A 19,225-nucleotide genomic window follows, 5' to 3' on the forward strand; every position below is an offset into this window, starting at 1 on the left:
AATAGGGCTTTCTGGGATTTTTGTTCCTAAGTGATATAGTTATATGACATCTTGTTTTACAACTGCATTATTTAGTGATTGAAATTCCAGTCCCAATTAAGATCCTCAGTCAAGGACTAGCTGCATATTCCACATTGAGATGTTCCAATTGTGTGCTTCATCAAGGAATATCAAACAGCAATGACACAATTGGCCCTTTATTTCCCTGTGCTTCCTTGAAAGGTTTTCAAAAGTATGTCACTCGACATAGGATAGCAAGCTAGATAAATGATTACTCCTTGTGGAGCACCAGGTGTTTAGACTGTGGGATCATAAATCAAAATAGGGTTTTAATTTAGTTCAGGAGGCAAATTCATATTTCAAATAACTTGAAGATAAATAGAGCTACTTGCCAAGTTATACATTTGTATTTTGTGGAGCATTTCTGCTTAGTCAAAAGACTTTGTAGCAGTTCAGCATTTTATCGCCTGTTATCCTAAATAATCCTAAAAGTATACCTTTTTATAAAAAAGAAAAAACGGTGCTTTCCTAATATAATATTGAGGCACAAATGTGATGAATGAATTAATGAATAAATAAATAAAAGAATAAATAAATAATAATGTCTTGTTACAAGTTATGTAGCTTGACCTACTGTTGAATTTCTCGCCTGGACTGATGTAATGCTCTCTACATGGGGCTGCCCTTGAAGAGCACCCGGAAGCTTCAACTAGTCCAGAATGCGGCTGCGCGGGTTATCATGGGGGCACCCCTTTTAGGCCTGCACTGGTTGCCAGTTGTCTTCCGGGTGCGATTCAAGGTACTAATTATGACCTTTAAAGCGCTGCATGGCTTAGGCCCAGGGTACCTGCGAGACCACCTACTGTCACCAGTAGCCTCCCATCATCCAGTGCGATCCCACAGAGTTGACCTCTTCAGGGTGCCATCGGCCAGACAGTGTCAGCTAGTGACCCCCAGGGGGAGAGCCTTCTCTGTGGGAGCGCCTTCCCTCTGGAATGAGCTGCCCCTGGAGCTTTGTATAATCCCCGACCTCCGGTCCTTCTGACGCGCCCTAAAAAGTTGGCTTTTTTTAGCAAGCCAGCCTGGCCTGAACAAAACAAAATAAATCATTGATCACTGTTAATTTTAATTCGATTTTTTTAAAATGTCATTGTCAATTTTAATTGGGTTTGGGATATTCTATTTAATTTTTTTAAACTTTTGTATTATGTGTTTCTTTTAATGTTGTACGCCGCCCTGAGTCCTTGGGAGAAAGGCGGCATATAAATCTAATAAATCTAAACCTCCAAAAATTTTCAGCCATGACCCTATCAACAATGGAATTCTGGGTACTGAGGCAGAAGATGTTCAATTTGGGAAAGGCTGATAAGAGTTTTTAGGAACTGTGTTACTGGGACAGTATGTACTCTGATGCTACAATGAAATCTGCATGACTCACATTTTGATATGAAATTTCCTTAACCAGTGCCTCCTAGCCCAATTTTGTAAACCATAACTCCCATCCCATGTCAAAGCCCACATTTTTTTCCAGAATTTTGAAATGCAGTTCACAATGAACAAAATGAAAGGGTGCAATGTTGCAAAAGTCAAGAAAATGCAAATACAAAAAATGGTACAGTTTTTAAAAAATGGCCTCCCAAGAATGTGCATAAAAAGAGAAACATGAACAAAAATGGTAAAATTATTCGTTAATGTAGTGGCTTAGTCTGAAAAATATCAATTAGCTTTGTTTTATTAAAATATGCACATAATGTTCTTCTCCATACAGCAGATCTCCATCTCATCAACTGGTTCCCAGACTGAGCTCAAATTCAAGACCTCCATATGTGATAAATTTTCCAGCATCTTCCCCAAAATTATATATGATGATGATGATATCCAGTCAGTCATATCCGATTCCTGGATATTCTATGAGCCAGGTCTCTCTACACCTTCTGATCAGGGGCGAAATGCTCTGAAGTCTGCTACCAGTTCACTTCACACAAACATGTGCTCCAAATATGTGCTTCATGTCCATGTGTACCACAGGCACCAAGAAGCCTTTTTTGAGTCTGCAAGGGTAAGTAGAACAGAGAGCGGGGGGAACAGCTGTGCCAGGCAATTTAGATTTGCTAGAAAGCAGGATTTCCTGCTTTTTTACTACAGGTTCGGGCGAACCGGTAGTAAAAATGCTGTTAAAAAGTTTTTTAAAAAGTTCCGACAATCAGCTGTGTGACAATCAGCTGTGCCACGTGATCATCAGAACTTTTGTTTTACTTTTATTTAGCTTTTTTTACTACCGGTTCAGGTAATTGGTAGTAAAAAAAAAGTGCATAAAAAGTAAAAAAAAAAAAAGTTCTGATGATCAGCTATGTGACAATCAGCTGTGCCGTGTGATCATCGGAACTGTTGTTTTACTTTTACTTTTTACTACCAGTTCAGGTGAATCGGTAGTAAAAAAAATGCTAAGTAAAAGTAAAACAACAGTTTCGACGATCAGCTGTGCAACAATCAGCTGTGCTGCATAATCATCGGAACTGTTGTTTTACTTTTACTTAGCATTTTTTTTACTACCAGTTCAGGTGAATCGGTAGTAAAAAAAATGCTAAGTAAAAGTAAAGCAACAGTTTCGACGATCAGCTGTGCAACAATCAGCTGTGCTGCATAATCATTGGAACTGTTGTTTTACTTTTACTTAGCATTTTTTTTACTACCAGTTCAAGTGAATCGGTAGTTAAAAAAATGCTAAGTAAAAGTAAAACAACAGTTCCGACGATCAGCTGTGCAACAATCAGCTGTGCTGCATAATCATCAGAACTGTTGTTTTACTTTTACTTAGCATTGTTTATTACTGGTTCGGGCGAATTGGTAGTAAAAAATACTTAAAAAGTAAAAAAAAGTTCTGGTGATCAGCTATGTGACAATCAGCTGTGCTGTGTAATCGTCAGAACTTTTTAAAAACCTTTTAAAAGCATTTTTTACTACTGGTTTGGGAGAACCAGTAGTAAAAAAATGATTAAAAAGTTTTTTTAAAAGTTCCAATGATCAGCTGTGCAACAATCAGCTGTGCTGGGCGATTGTCGGGACTGTTTTTAAACCAATAGCATTTTTTACTACCGGTTTGGGCGAACCGGCCCAAACCAGTAGTATTTCACCCCTGCTTCTGATCTTGCACAACTTGAATAGCATAAGTCTTACTAGAATTGTCTCATCTGGCCCATATGGCACTGCTTGAGTTTCTGGGTTTCTTAACCTATAGCTATCCTTTTGGGTCTTATAGTATCTGAAATTGGAGGAAAGTATTAAAATTGGTCAAGAGCAGGAATCCTTTCTAGGTTGATAAAAATATTGATCACAGCCATATGAATGTAACTAAACAGAATCCCAAGAAACAGAAGAAAAACCTACAGCAATTTTTGACAGTAAGCATATACAATATGCAAGGAAATTTAATTATTGAAGGAGTCCACTGAGGAAAGAAGTGAGCATGCATTTTAATGAAGGCAAATCAGATCATCATACCAACAGTCCTAGTAGAGTTGATCTTTCTCCAAGATGCAATTACTAGCTGGCCTGAACCCTGGGAATTTAAATGAAATTCTTAACATGAATATATTTCACAGAGCTTGTGAATAAATGTACTCTGCATTTATCACACTATTATCCCTGATTCCCAGTTTGAATAAAAAGCATCAGAGAGTATGGAATGTAAATGTAAATCACCACTCTATAAATAATTTTCCTTAACTATGTTGACTGATAATGGGTGTATTTTAGTCGTGGAGATTGTCACAAAATATATTGTTGAGCTACATACATGCATGTACCATATATCACAGAAGTGAGCACACCCCCTCACATTTTGTAAATATTTAATTATATCTTTTCAGCAGTTTAGACATTAATGGCTGTGTGTTGCATTATTTTGAGGGGACAGCACTTTTACACTGTTATACAAGCTGTCTACTCACTACTTTAGATTGTAGCCAAGTGTCATTTCTTCAGTGTTGTCACATGAAAAGATATACTGAAATATTTACAAAATGTGAGGGGGGTACTCACTTCTGTGCTATACGTATGAATGAAATATAGAAATGGAGAGCTGGTTTGGTCTAATGGTTAAGTTTCCAGGCTAGAAAGTGGAAGACTGTGGGTTCTAATCCTGCCTTAGCCATGAAAGCAGGCTGAGTGACTTTGGGCCAGCCTCCTTCCCTCCCTCCCTCCCTCCCTCTCTCAGCCCAACTCTCACAGTGTCATTGCAGGGAAAATATGAGGAGGAAGATGTGTTCAATATGCTTGCAGCTTTGGACTGCTTAGAAAAACAATGAAGATGGAAGTAAAATAAGTAAATCTAAAATGTTTATACCTGCTATAAAATCTGAACAATCTGAGTTACTTTCCCTTATATCTTAAGATGGGGGGTATCCCTTGAATTTAGGTTGCCCTGCCCCCCCCATCATATCTACTTCCCATTGGTCAAACTAGGGCAAGAATTCTGGAGACCTATGTTACCACCAAGCTGGGAATCCTGCCTTTAAGTACTTTAAAGCTTTTTAGAACAGGTAGATAGAACTAAGATTTCCAGAACGTTACAGAATTTTAGCTGAAGAGAAGAATGGTGTAACTGGATTTTTATTCTCTTTCTCCTATGAAGACAATGCAGGATGAACTCTTGCATTCACCAACATTAGTTTCAGGAGTGATAGAAACTATGTAGTAGATGTAACGATGGTCACTAGGTCAGATAGTTCTAGGCGGGGGGGGGACTCAACACAGAACATAGCCGTCTGTGCAGAAGGTCCTCAATTGAATTCCTGGCCAGATGGGATTAAAAAAGCTCACAGTATGATATCCTGGAAAGGCCGTGGCCCGCCAAGTGTGAGAGTAATTGAAAAAGATGAATCAATGATCTGGCTTTGTAAAAGGTGACTTTTGAAACTCACATAGATAAAAGAAATCTCCATGGTTTGATGAAAGTGTATCTCAGAAAACTGGAGTTATTGAATAGGACATGACAATAGGAAATCATTGAATCCATGCAGGATACTGTTTGAGAATCCCTGACAGGTGGTTGCCCATATTCTTTTTAAAAGACAGATGGGTCGTTCTACTCTCTAACTTTCCTTGTTGAAAATAGAAGGATAGAATATGTAGGTCTTTGGTTTAATTCACTAAAGTTGTTCCTACTTTTAAGATTAAATCTTCTGCTTTTCTCCCCTTTTCTTAGGGCTATCTAGGTTTCCGTCCCTCTTTAGAATGTGGCAACTGGTTAATTTATATCATATCTTTTAACATTAAAAAGTACACTAAACAGCTAAACTTAGTTAAACCAGAATATGGAATGAGCTCTTAATTAAATTGATTGATTATGTTATTCCCTATCATTGTTGTGTGTGTGCACCACATGGGGCAAGCTAATCATTATTCTTTGTGTTATTGAAATGAGAACAGTTTCAGTGTTTCTTTCAGTTCACTCCCTGGAATAAGCTCACTAATTTTAATTTTAAGTTCCAGGACAATTTTGATTGTTCTTGATGAGTTGGCCTTCCAAACATTTGAGTGCTTCTGCTTTTTTGGTAATTATGTGATTTTAATGGATTCATTATTTGAAAATAATTTTAAAAAAACCCCTCTTTTTTTAATGTATTCTTGCAACATTTTATCAAAGACGTGGCAAGTATTTTTTTTCCCTTACAATCCAGGACAATTCAGACCATCCCATTTCCAGAAGGATATTGACAGAGTAAAGAGGGCACAGAGTGGTAATAATGAAGATACAAGGCACCTGAAAACATGCTCTATGACAGTGATATCAAACTCAACACCCACAGGCCAGATCTGGCCCACAGGGTGCTTAGATCTGGCCTGTGGGGTTGCCCTGGAAACAGTGCAGCATTGGCCTGCAAAAACGGAGCTTGGGAGGCCTGAGCACAGCCCTCCTGGGCTCCGTTTTCATCTGTGATGGCCTCCTGCAGCCCTCTGCCAGCGGAAACAGAGCCTGGGAGGGCCTCATGCGGCAGAATTCTAGCAAAAGAAACTACTAGCAAAAGTGGCATTTGATCACAAGAGTAATACAGATCTGGCCAGGCCCATCTCAACCCCACTCACCTTGGGCCCCCTGATGTGGCCCGCAATGAAATTGAGTTTGACATCCCTGCTCTATGACGGTAGACTGAAGGAGTTTAGCATGTTTGGTCTGCAGAGGAGAAGACTGAGAGAGGTTCTTAAGTTCTCTGGAAGGAGAGAACTTCTCTGGAAGGAAGTGCAAGATGTGAGCTGCCACCTTCTGCTTACTTATGCTTCGCTGCTAGGTGGCGACAGACTGCCATGAACTGTGGGAAGGGAGATAGAAAGGGGGAATGCTTTGGAAAATGAAAGCGAATGCTGCATCTCCTTGAGAGCTGCCTCAAGGTCACCCAGCTTGAAGAAGGAAGGACTGCATACCAAATTATGCTGGAACTGACTGTTATGAAAACATCCTGCCTGAATCTGATTGGTTACCCTGGGGTGGGCAATGAGAGACAGTTAAGGGAGGGGAAAATAGATCTTAGGGAATTTGCCATGCAATTTTCAGTTCTGGCTTTGCGCTGCTACAATACACTTGCTCTCTAATAAACTATACCTTTCTCAACAAATGGAGCCAAGGATCGTTTTTATTTAGGGGTTTCAGTTGTGGCAGGTTTGACAGTTTGGGCTTAGCCTAACCACCAGATAGCCAGTTTGTCTTGGCCCCTTCCATGTTTTATTTTTATTTATTTATTAGTTAGAGTTTTTCCCCCCTCTTCTCTGTTTCAGACGTTTAGACTAGATTATCCTTGTAGAATAGAAATAGCATAGCATAGCATAGCATAGCATAGCATAGAATTCTTTATTGGCCAAGTGTGATTGGACACACAAGGAATTTGTCTTTTGTGCATATGCTCTCAGTGTACATAAAAAGACAAGATACATTTGTCAAGAATCATAAGGTACAACACTTAATTATAGTCATAGGGTACAAATAAGCAATCAGGAAGTAATCAATATCAATATAAATCATAAGGATACAAGCAACAAAGTTACTTGTAGTTTTATGATTTTGTGAAAAAAATATTGCATACATTACAGTAACCATTAATAACATTTTCCACTGATTGCCTCCACACGACCTATTAGATCTCATCGATTAGGCCTCCTCCGAGTTCCATCTGCTGGTCAGTGCCGACTGGCAACCACGCGGAGGAGAGCCTTCTCGGTGGTAGCTCCGACCCTATGGAACGATCTCCCCGTGGAGATTCGTACCCTCACCACCCTCCAGACCTTCCGCACAGCCCTCAGAATCTGGCTATCCCGTCAGGCCTGGGGCTAAGATTGTAACCCGCCCGAATGGTATGAATGTTGTGTTTTAATTATGTATTGTCTTATATGTAAAAAGTCTGTTTTCCCCCCTTTCCTTTTTGGATTGTGAGCCGCCCTGAGTCCCCCCAGGGAAAAGGGCGGCATATAAATAAACCTTCTAAATCTAAATCTAAATTGCTCAGGTATATAATATTTTTGAACTAACTTTCAAACAGAACAATTTTTTCAGTCCCAGGAATTAGTTTTTCCCCCCACTCTGGCATATTTTATGGGGAGAGATCAACTTGAGGATGGCAACAGAACCTGGCTGGGACCAGTTGCTCATCATGTGGCATGACAATGCATGTTTTTGTGCACACAAGACGCAAATGTTCACAGAGAATTTGAAACAACAGCTTCTATGTTTTTAAGGTTTGCCAGATATTATAACCCAAAGGTCCTCTGCCTGAGCTAATGAGTCCCCAGAGACAGTGCTGAGCCACTGGTTAAGAGTAGGCCAACTAACCTCCTGGAAGACTTAGGCAGATCTGCTCAAGATAAACAGACACTTTAATGATCTGAACTCCCACAGATGGCTTACAGCGAGAAAGCATCGCCTGGGACCTTGATATAATCTTCCCCCCAGCTCTCCATGACCTGCTGCATCCAGTTTCCTCAAGAAAAGGGCGGGGCAACCTTCACCAATAAAAATAGAACGGGAAATCTTCACCTACCAACACTTACTTGGAAGAGGTAACAGAGGCAGTCAAGCTATTCTCCAAAGCACCTGAGGATAGATAAGAAGCAATGGGTGGAAAATAATCAAGGGGAGAAGCAACCTAGAACTGAGGAGAAATTTCCTAACAGAACAATTAATCAGTGGGACAACTTGCCTCCAGAAGTTGTGAATGCTCCAACATTGGGCGTTTTTAAGAAGATGTTGAATAACCATTTGTCTGAAGTGGTGTAGGGTTTCCTGCATGAGCAGGGGATCAGAATAGAAGACCTCCAAGGTCCCTTTCAACTCCTGTATTGTATTGTATTGTATTGTATTGTATTGTATTGTATTGTATTGTATTGTATTGTATTGTATTGTATTGTATTGTATTGTATTGTATTCTCTTCTCTTCTCTTCTATTCTATTCCATTCCATTCCATTCCATTCCATTCCATTCCATTCTAGTAGCACTGGCATTTATTGAGTCCTTGACCTTTCTGGAAGATGGACACGAACTTTTTCATGTTCACTAATGATGTTTTCCTTTGAGAAAAGAAAGAAAATATGTGTGTTATGGAGTGCCTGGTTTTACTATCAAGTGATCTAGTTTTAAAGTAATGGTTAAAGTTCCTGCCAGGCCCAGAAAATTCTGTCTGGTTTCAAGCATCATAGCAGGGGCAAAATTGAAAGGTGCTCTTTTTAGCAGAATGAAGGAAAACTAAATTTCATTAAATGTCTTTGTGGCCAGAGGCTATAATGTATTTATAATTGTGCCTCAGAGGCACAGGATATCTGGCCAGTGACATTTGTCTGGCAAGTGACTTGAGGAACAGGGCCGAAGGGGATGTTTCACATTAGGAGGTAGGGTGGTTAAGAGTAATGATAGGCCCATTCTGCCTGAAAAAACCTGTTCACATAACCCACCGATGTCAGGTTGCTGTCATGTGATGTTTCATTATGTTTTTTTCCCCTTTGTGGAGTTGGGATGGGTGTGGCCTGCATGTGAGGCATCTAGCTCCTGGGCCACCAGTTTGACACCCCTGAGTCCTAACCCTTCCTTTGTTTCCACTTTCCCAATAAAAATAAAACAAAGGGGACAATGGAAAAAGCAGCAAAAACCAGGAACCACCATAGAGGAAACTATTACCTGGCTTTAAACCTGCGTATAACTGCATACAAAACTGTATATATGTCAGGTTCCAAAGGGTTAAGGAAAACAGCCAAACACAGAGACGGTTTGAAAATGCAGTTTATTTCCTCCTGCAGGAACTGACCAACAAAACACTAAGGCAATGAATAAATTGTCAGAGCTGACATCCAGTGCTAAATACCAAATATTTGGTATTTAGACTAACACCCATCCAGCCCGTGTACGCACACCCATCACCTTGTGACCCAGAGTGAAAACCACCTGGCAATCAGTCATGGATTGTTCTCAGTCAGTTATCAGTTATGGAGTGTTCTCAGTGGAAACCACCTGGCAATCAGTCATGGAGAGTTACGGAGAGTTCTCAACTGGATTGTTTGTGGAGGAGGGAGATCCCCAGCTGGTAAGCATGATTCCTAGCAGCTCCCATAGCTTCCCTCACCTGAATGGCAGTTCTGGGCCTGTGGGCTCACTGGAGCTGACAATATAAACAAGCAAAAAACCTCACATTCACTGATCATGTCACCTTGTTAGGTTATGAAATGCCTGCAAGCAAACAACCAGACTCAGAGAGCACCAAAGACTCCATAGTCCAACTCTTGGTATAGATATTGTCTTTAAACAATAAAAGAGCCAAAATTCACCTTTCTGCTAGTAGCCATGTTATATAAAGTTGCAGCCATTGCAATATTCATATGATTAGCACAACAAGAATAATTGATTGGTTATAGCAGCACAGCAATGGATGAGATAAGGATATTGAGTTAAAGAGGGTGGCTTATTGACTCAATTCAGTATTTTTCAACCTTAACAACTTTAGGTTGTTTGGATTTTGATTCCCAGATTTCCCTAGCCAGCACGCTGGCTAAGAATTCTAGGAGTTGAAGTCAAGACTGCTTAAAATTGCCAAGGTGAACAAACACTGACTTAGACTGTGTTCCTTGAATAAAATAGAAATAACAGTTGGACTTATATACTGCTTCGTGGTGCTTTATAGCCCTCTCTCAATGGTTCACAGAGTCAACATATTGCCTCAAACAATCTGGGCCTTCATGTTACACATCTTGGAAGCAGAGGTGGGTTCCAGATTCTTTTACTGCCAGTTCACTTAGAGATGCAGGCACTTGATGTGTGCTATGCGCGTATGCACAGTAGTAAAAAAATTGCTTATGCACATGTGCAAAAACCAAGATGGTGCCGCCTATGCCACCACTGATAGAACCGGTTCAGGGGCATAGGTGGCCGAGTTACTACCTACTCAACCAAACCTGGCTGAATCGGTAGGAACTCACCTCTGCTTGGAAGGATGGAAGGCTGAATCAACCTTGACCCAGTGAGAATTGAACTACCGAACTACAGTGAGCAGAAATAACTTGCAGTAGCGCATTCTAACCATTGTGCCACCATGGCTCACGGTATATATAAGTTACTATTCTCTAGGTGTTTTCTTTTAATGGTCTTATTTCCCAGCACTATACCTGTCCCTAATCAACATTCTTAAGTCTAAATGTTTTTATGGTTGAGTTGATAGTTTATGTTCCTTGGGAAAGTAGGATTGAGGAAAGGTAATTTACTTGTCTTGACTAATGCCATTTTCATCCCTCTTCAAGAGCAAAGCATTGGTTATTTATGTGTATAGAGAGTAGTTATCCACATAAATAATTATACAAAGAACTAATTTTGTCAAAGTGATTCATTGTCTGAATCATTTATAACATGAATTTATACATGTTTGTTTGGTGAGGTTGCCTGGTAAAAAAAGTACCAATAAGGGGTACTTGCATTTAAAAAAAAACCCAACCCTGCTTCTTGGGCTATCCAAAATGGATTTACCAAATAATTGTTGTAAAAGATAAAAACTGCTTTGGAATTGGATGAAATGGATCATCATGTAAGGGTGGGCTCCAGTATCTCAAAAGACAAGATAAAGCTTGAGTGGGAGTTTGAGATGGACGACTACTTCCTTCAGCCAGGAGTGAATGGTTGTGTAAAAGAATGTCATGGGTACAGATGCCCTCTACATTGAATAGAATAGAATAACAGAGTTGGAAGGGACCTCTGCTTAGGCAGGAAACCCCACACCACTTCAGACAAATGGTTATTCAACATCTTCTTAAAAACGCCCAGTGTTGGAGCATTCACAACTTCTGGAGGCAAGTTGTTCCACTGATTAATTGTTCTATGTCAGGAAATTTCTCCTCAGTTCTAAGTTTGCTTCTCTCCTTGAATAGTTTCCACCCATTGCTTCTTCTCCTGCCTTCAGATGCTTTGGAGAATAGTTTGACTCCCTCTTCTTTATGGCAGCCCCTGAGATATTGGAACACTGCTACCCTGTCACCCCTAGTCCTTCTTTTCATCAAACTAAACATACCCAGTTCCTGCAACCGTTCTTCATATGTTTTAGCCTCCAGTCCCCTAATCCTCTTTGTTGCTTTTCTCTGCACTCTTTGTAGAGTCTCAACATCTTTTTTACATTGTGGCGACCAAAACTGAATGCAGTATTCCAAGTGTGGCCTTACAATATGGCATTATAAAGTCTTATAAAATGTTCACAGACTCTGTGTGATAGCCAACTTCAGCTTCCCCCCTTGTCTTATTTCACCCTTGTTGACAGGAGGTGACTTTCTTTAAGTAGTATTTGTTTTCTAAAAAAAGAGGAAAAAGGAAGAGTTGGTGAGATGGATGGAGAACTTAGTTGAGGTCTCCACAGTGTGAGGTGAATAAGAACAATCCTTGAGTGATTGATCAGAATTTAGATAGAGAAAACATTTTACAAAAACCACTTAAATTCCAGATAAGTCATATATACTTCTGTTCCTACGTTCCCTGTTTCCACATCTACCTGCATTTAAAAAAATATACTTCTGCATTTTTTAAAAGCTTTTTCCCCCACCATGAAAAAGTTTTGGATGCTATGTTGATCTTGCTTTGAGATTATACGTTTTTAATGTGACAATTCTTTTGCAAAATTCAGAGTGGTGAGGGGAAAAAAATTGTTAACTGCAACACAATCCACATACTAATTCAACAAGTTCAACTTCCATTGATTTATGTTTCTAATCTCTAATGGTGTGAACATTTAGCTGAAAGGTTCCCCTTGACCTCCAAAAAAGACAGTGAAAGTGGACTGTGTAGGTGATATTATGTAGCTGCCTTTATAACCATGAACTACCTAGAATCTGAGGCTCTCCATAAATTATTTGCATGCATGATTGTTTTTACTAACAGAGGGGGAAGCTTTCTGTAGAAAAAACACCTTTCTGTTTAAATGGCTCTGATTGCCATTTCATGGCAGTTCCTCTGAAGAAGACATCAATAGCACACAATCCAGAACAGAGCAGAATAACAGAGTTGGAAGGGACTGGTAGATCTAGACTCAAGCAGGAGACCCTACACCAGTGATGGCTGACCTTTTCATCGCTGCATGCTAAAAACTTGCATGCACCAATAATTCTGCCCCTGGTCCCCTGCACATGCATCTCCCACATGCACCCCGGCCCATGCATACACGGAAAAGACCTGAAAACCAGCTGGCTGGTGGGAGGCATGCATGCATGCACGGTGGAACTTAGCTGGGGCAACGGCTTGCATGCCCACATAGAGGGCTCTGCATGCCACCTGTGGCACACTGCCATAGGTTCGCCATCATGGCCCTCCACCATTTCTGACAGATAGAAGTCCAGTCTCTTCTTGAAAGCTTCCAGTGATGAAGCTCCTACAACTTCTGAAGGCAGGTTTTCCCATTGATTAATTAGTTGTGAAGTTGTGGAAGACTCTCTGTTAACTTCTTGTGATGGAAGTAAAAAGGTCTTGGGGTTTTTGTTCTTTCCCTTTTGCATTCCCTCTGCAACAGAAAAATAAGAGGCAAGGTGGTTGAGTCATGTTTATTTTATAAATACTTCCACCGCTCACAAGATTTCGTTCATTAATTGCGCAATGGAGCATTTACAATGTATTTTAAATGGCCTTTCCTCCTTTACCAGCTCCCAAAAGGGCTTTCCATTTCTTGGACTGATGAGTGATCCATAAACAAGTCCCAAATGCCTGCCTGAGTTCTCAGCTGTTCAATTAGAAACTGGGGATTCAAGTGGCTGTTTTATTTTATAACGACAGCCATCAATGTCAATTCTATGCTTGGCCTAAAAAACAAAAGCGAAACACTGTGCCCTCCCCCCCCAAAAAAAGCTTAGGGACTTCAAATCAATGCAGCAAAGGCTTGTCAAAGACAATACTACTGATGCTGTAGTAAATAATTGGCCTTCCAGGACACCAAAATTTTCATCATATTATAAAATAACCCAAAGATAAAAGGTTTAAGGTTTAAGGTTTTAAGGTTTTATTGGGATTTATATGCCGCCCTTTTCCCTGAGGGGACTCAGGGCGGCTTACAACCACAGGGGAGGGGGGTGCAAGGTCAAAAACAAAACAATATGTGCACAAAGAAAAAATAATAAAACACAACTTTCATTCAGCGATCAAACACTCGGGCGGGTAATTGGAAACCTATCCCCAGGCCTGCTGGGAGAGCCAGATCTTGAGGGCTGCGCGGAAGGTCTGGATAGTGGTGAGGGTACGGATCTCCATGGGGAGCTCGTTCCACAGGGTCGGGGCGGCAACAGAAAAGGCTCTCCTCCGTGTGGTCGCCAGTCGACATTGGGCAGAATGCCCTCAAAAGGGCAGAAGTCCTGATAATCACCATACATCAATGTTTTTCAACCTTGGCAACTTCAAGATGTATGGACTTCAACAATGTCACAAAAATGCAACCCATCTTATTGAAGTGTTTATCAATTGAGGGGTATCATTAACTATATTACTCTTGTTGATGTGCCAAAAAAGCCAACACAGTTCTAGGCTGCATAAACAGAGGGATAGAATCAAGATCATGTGAAGTGTTAATACCACTTTATAATGCCTTGGTAAAGCAACAAAGATAATTACGGGACTGGAGGCCAAAACACATGAAGAACTGTTGTAGGAACTAGGTATGTCTAGTTTAATGAAAAGAAGGACTAAGGGAGACATGATAGCAGTGTACCAATATCTCCCTCTCACAAAGAAAAGGCAGTCAAACTATTCTCCAAAGCAACTCAGGGTAGGACAAGAAGCAATGGGAGGAAACTAATCAAGGAGAGAAGCAACTTAGAACTGAGGAGAAATTTCCTGACAGTTAGAACAAATAATCAGTGGAACAACTTGCTTCCAGAAGTTGTGAATGCTCCAACACTGGAAGTTTTTAAGCAGATGTTGTATAACCATTTGCCTGAAGTGGTGTAGGGTTTCCTGCCTAAGCAGGGGATTGGACTAGTCACTAGAAGATCTCCAAGATCCCTTCCAACTCTGTTATATTATTCTATTCTATTCTAACTTCTAGAATTCCCCAGCTGGCTGGTGAATTCTGGGAGTTGAAGTCCACACATTTTAAAGTTGCCAAGGTTGAAAAACACTGCCACACAAAAAAAGCAACCCATCTTATTGAAGTATTTACCAATTGAGGGATATCATTAACTATGTTACTCTTCTTGATGTGCTATTTTTCCTCTGGCGTGGGATTTTCACTACATCAAGTTCTAAATGGTATACATGCAAAGATGTAAAGGTCATTTGCCTACAGCTCGCTATTAAGTTGGAGAGCAAATTCATATCAGCAGCTGATATCATCTAGGATGGTAATGTAGCTATCACTAAAAAAAAGAAAAAAGAAATATAACCCCAGAGAAGAAGAGAACAAAAATGGTGTACTGTGGCACAAAAATGGCATATGTTGATTTCATAGGCATAGCTGCACATAAAGAAAGCAAATGGAAGCACTAAGCTAATGTTGGCTAATCAGCTAATATTTCAATGACCTAGGAAATCAAGAAAACATCCTGCAATAAGCTGATACCTAACATGACAGTATCCATAACACTGCCAAGAAAAATGTGTTCATTGAAAGGTGACTCAGGAATAGCTTTATTTATTTTAGAAAGAAGCACCATGGTTTGAGTAGAAATATCAAGGATGTATAGAAAGTCAAAATGGTGGCCATGACTCACCATTGAAAGTTGCCCCTCTTTGGGAGAATTCTGGGAATTGAAGTCCACACATCTTAAAGTATTCAAAGTTGAGAAGAACCGCTCTAAACACATCCAGGAAGTCATGCTTCTGACTTCCTCTCTGTTCTGAAATTAGACAAACCATCTGTAAGCAGCTGTGCCATTGGAGTGGTGCGGTGGCCTAGAGGTGGAGCTCTCGCCTCACAATCAGGAGGCTGTGAGTTCGATCCTAGGCAGAGGCAGATATTTGTCTCTCTGGGCACAATGAGCATATGGTGGGATCCTCCAATTTAACAACCAGTGATCGCGCACTTTGCTCCGTGGGCATGCACAGTTTTAACAATACTTACCTTCTGCGTTACTGCTGGGGAGTAACACAGTGGAGGCGTGGCAATCCATTCTGCCGCGCGAATCAGCTGGGAAGATATTGGTCAGTATAGCACGCAGGCGGGCCACCTGATTGTCAGAGCAAACCAGTTCACTCCCAGCTGATTGTCAGTGCTACCGGTTTGCCTGAACTGGTAGAATCCCACCCCTGCATATAACCACTGAACAAATCTTGCATTGGCATCATGAAGGCCATCTGGCCGTTAAACACCCTGCTAGCTCCATTCAGTTGCCCAGACTCCACCCCACAAGGGATTATGGGGTGGTTAAATAATGATGATGATCTATAAGGAGCTGTGCCATTGTTACTCATTTCCATTCTGCAAAATTCTTCGTCACCTTGTTTTCCCAGGCATGAGGTCAAGCCTGGTTCTTGCAGATTTTATTTAGCGGCTCTTATTTGCCTGCAGACTAATATTTTAAAAGTATCCCTAAGACTGCCTCTCTTTTTCCTCTCTTGGCTTTACATGCAAATTGGGCTTGTTTAAATTCAGCTTGTAATTCTTTCCGAGAATCACTTTGAATACTATTTGAGTAGAAAAGAAGGATAACAAGAAATGAAATGAATTAAGTACACAACAGCCGCTTTTCTTGTAGAAATGGTTATGAATGGGGATATATTGCTTTTCTGGATATTTGTTTTGCTCCGTCTCGGTATTATTCTACTTTTAAATTGTTTTCTATTGTACTCTGCCCAGAGTCAGGATGAAATTGGGCAGCCTGTAAGTTTAATAAACAGACACTTTTAACCTTTCCCCAAGCCTTGTTACCGTGCTGTTTTCCAAAACAGCTGAACAGCCTGTTTAATATACCAAGGGTGGAAGTTCCTTTATTCTAGCAATCCTGAATTGACAACCAAAGCTTGCAGGATCAAGAGGGGTTGACACCCAAACTTCCTTCTCTGAAGCAGATGAGACATGAATCTCAACTTTCTGAGGTTTGCCAGAAAAATGGAAAGCCTCTCCCTGTGTCGGGAACACGGTGGTTCAGTGGCTAAGACGCTGAGCTTGTCTATCAGAAAGGTCGGCAGTTTGGCGGTTTGACTTCCTTCCTGCCTAACCAAGTGAGCTCCTGTTACTTTTCCCAGCTTCTGCCAACCTATCGGTTCGAAAGCATGTAAAAATGCAAGTAGAAAAATAGGGACCACTTTGTCGGGAAGGTAACAGTGTTCAGCGTGCCTGTGGCACTTAATCATGAAGGCCACATGAACACGGAGACATCTTCGGACAGCGCTGGCTCTTCAGCTTTGAAACAGAGATGAGCACCTAGAGCTGGGAATGAGTAGCACATATATGCGAGGGGAACATTTACCTCTATGTTGGCTGTATCAGGAAGATATCACATTGAGATGTTAAAAGAACTGACAGCCCTACTTTTTGATTGCAGTGAACAGTTTGAGGGGAAGGAAATAATATATCTTTAAGCGCCTCCCTATGTTTTATGGACTTGGGGGATACTGCCTGGTTTAAAACATGCTTGTTTAGGCTAGGTGGTTGCAGAATAACAATTGCTGCAGGACTCGGCCATCTAGTATAAAGTTTTGCTTAAAAAAATGGGTTTGAATTTGTTCTACTGCTAAACACTGTGCTATTAATCAATTTTATGGTTTTATTTTTGTGTAGAGTGTTTTAGTGGAGATCGTTTATTGTTTTCCCACAGTACATTGCTCTGGACTCCCTGCAGTAGAAGTCTGGTATACAGTACCAATAAAATAATAAATATATAAATAGAACGCCCTTTGCCTTTTCCTCTATTTCAGGAACAGAAGTTTGTTTTATTTAAAAAAAAATCTCATGTTTGAAAGCTGGCAAGGTAACTTTGGCTCAGTGACTCTCTCACTGCCCTCTTCACAAAATTGTTGTTGTTGTTGTTGTTGTGGGGAAAATAGAGGGAAGGAATATTTGTCTATATATATATATATGTGTGTGTTCTGACCCCCCTTGTCCCACACCAAAACACTCCAAGCCAAAGATACTTTACAGAATTTATTCACAGACAGACAGGTCCTCGGCAGCAAACCGGCACAGATATGCCGGGGCAGCAATCCAGCCTGCCAAACTCACAATACTGTTCATCAAACATTAGTTAATGCGTTGATCTCTGCAAAAAGGGCGTGTGCACAAGCCATCCTTTTATAGTCTGGAGAGGAGTCTAATGACCACCAGCTGAGTGCAATTACCTCCTGTAACTGCACAACTGTTCCTGACGCCTATTAACTCTTCGGTGCCGGGCATCCAGGAACAACTCACTGTTGGCATCCAGATCACTCTCCCTTGTCTCCTCCCCACTGGTCCAAGGCTCAGGTGCCTCCTGGTGGCCAACCAGCCTCTCTGCACCCTGCTCGGAGTCAGAACCCTGTCCAGGGTCCTCCACATCCTCCAGAGCCGACTCATAGGGCCCCTCACTGTCGGAGTCTGGTGGCAGCTCCAATGGCTCCTGCTGGGCCACAACATATATGTATATCAAATGCACATAGTGGCTCAGTGGCTAAGATACTGAGCTCATCAATCAGAAATGTCGGCAGTTCGGTGGTTTGAATCCCTAGTGCTGCGAAACGAAGTCAACTCCGGTTACTTGTCCCAGCTTCTGCCAACCTAGCAGTTCGAAAGCACATAAAAACTGCAAGTGGAAAAGTAAGGACCACCTTTGGTGGGAAAGTAACAGCGTTCTGTGTGCCTTTGGTGTTTAGTCATGCCGGCCACCTGAGCACAGAGACATCTTCAGACAGCACTGGCTCTTCGGCCTTGAAACTGCCCCCTAGAGTCGGGAAGGACTAGCATAAATGTGTGACAGGAACATTTACCTTTTATGCAGAGGGGGTATTCAGCAGGTTCTGCCCAGTTCTGGAGAACCGGTAGCAGAAATTTTGAGTAGTTTGAAGAACTGGTAAATGCCACTTCTTTTTTTAAAAAAAAAATTTATTTTTAAAACAAACAAAAACAAAACAACACATACAAAAAACTTTCCTCAATTTTGTCAAGCATGTCATTTGGTTACAAGCTTTTGTGCATCAGTTTTTACAATTAGAAATAAGATCACTGGTAATCCATCAAACATAAGTAAATACATCACTATCATTGAGCATTATGTGTTCAGGTTGCCATTAATATTAATCATCCATAGAGTCTACAATACTTATAGTATGGCATATTCAACTCCAGAAATAGTTTTCCATTGTTAATCCAAGTAGCTATTGAATATTTCAATTCATGTATGTATCAATTATTCATTACATCACAACTAGTCCATTTAACATATAAAAATCTTTCCAGTATAACATGATCACTACTTACAATTATACATAGCGTTCAAATCATCCCACTCTTATACATTAAATACATTATTGTCCTTTATATATCATATGATCAAGCACTCTATTTCATAGCAAAAAAACTTTAATAGCAATGACTATAACTTTCTGGTAATACATAAATAAACAATGTCATTTCCAAGTTTTTTTGTCTAACCATTGGAAAAACAAATCCCTTACTTTATAAAATTGCTCATCCTCCTGTTCTCTAATTTCAAATGTAAGTTTACTCATTTCAGCACATTCCATTATTTTCTAAATAGTTTCCTTCTGTGTTGGTATTTTCTCATTTTTTTCAATTTTTTGCAAATACAATTCTAGCAGCTGTT

This window comes from Thamnophis sirtalis, unplaced genomic scaffold, assembly GCF_051295495.1.
Source record: "Thamnophis sirtalis isolate CommonGarterSnake01/CBP01778 unplaced genomic scaffold, rThaSir2_p1.2 scaffold_3, whole genome shotgun sequence".
In the NCBI taxonomy this organism is placed as follows: Eukaryota; Metazoa; Chordata; class Lepidosauria; order Squamata; family Natricidae; genus Thamnophis; species Thamnophis sirtalis.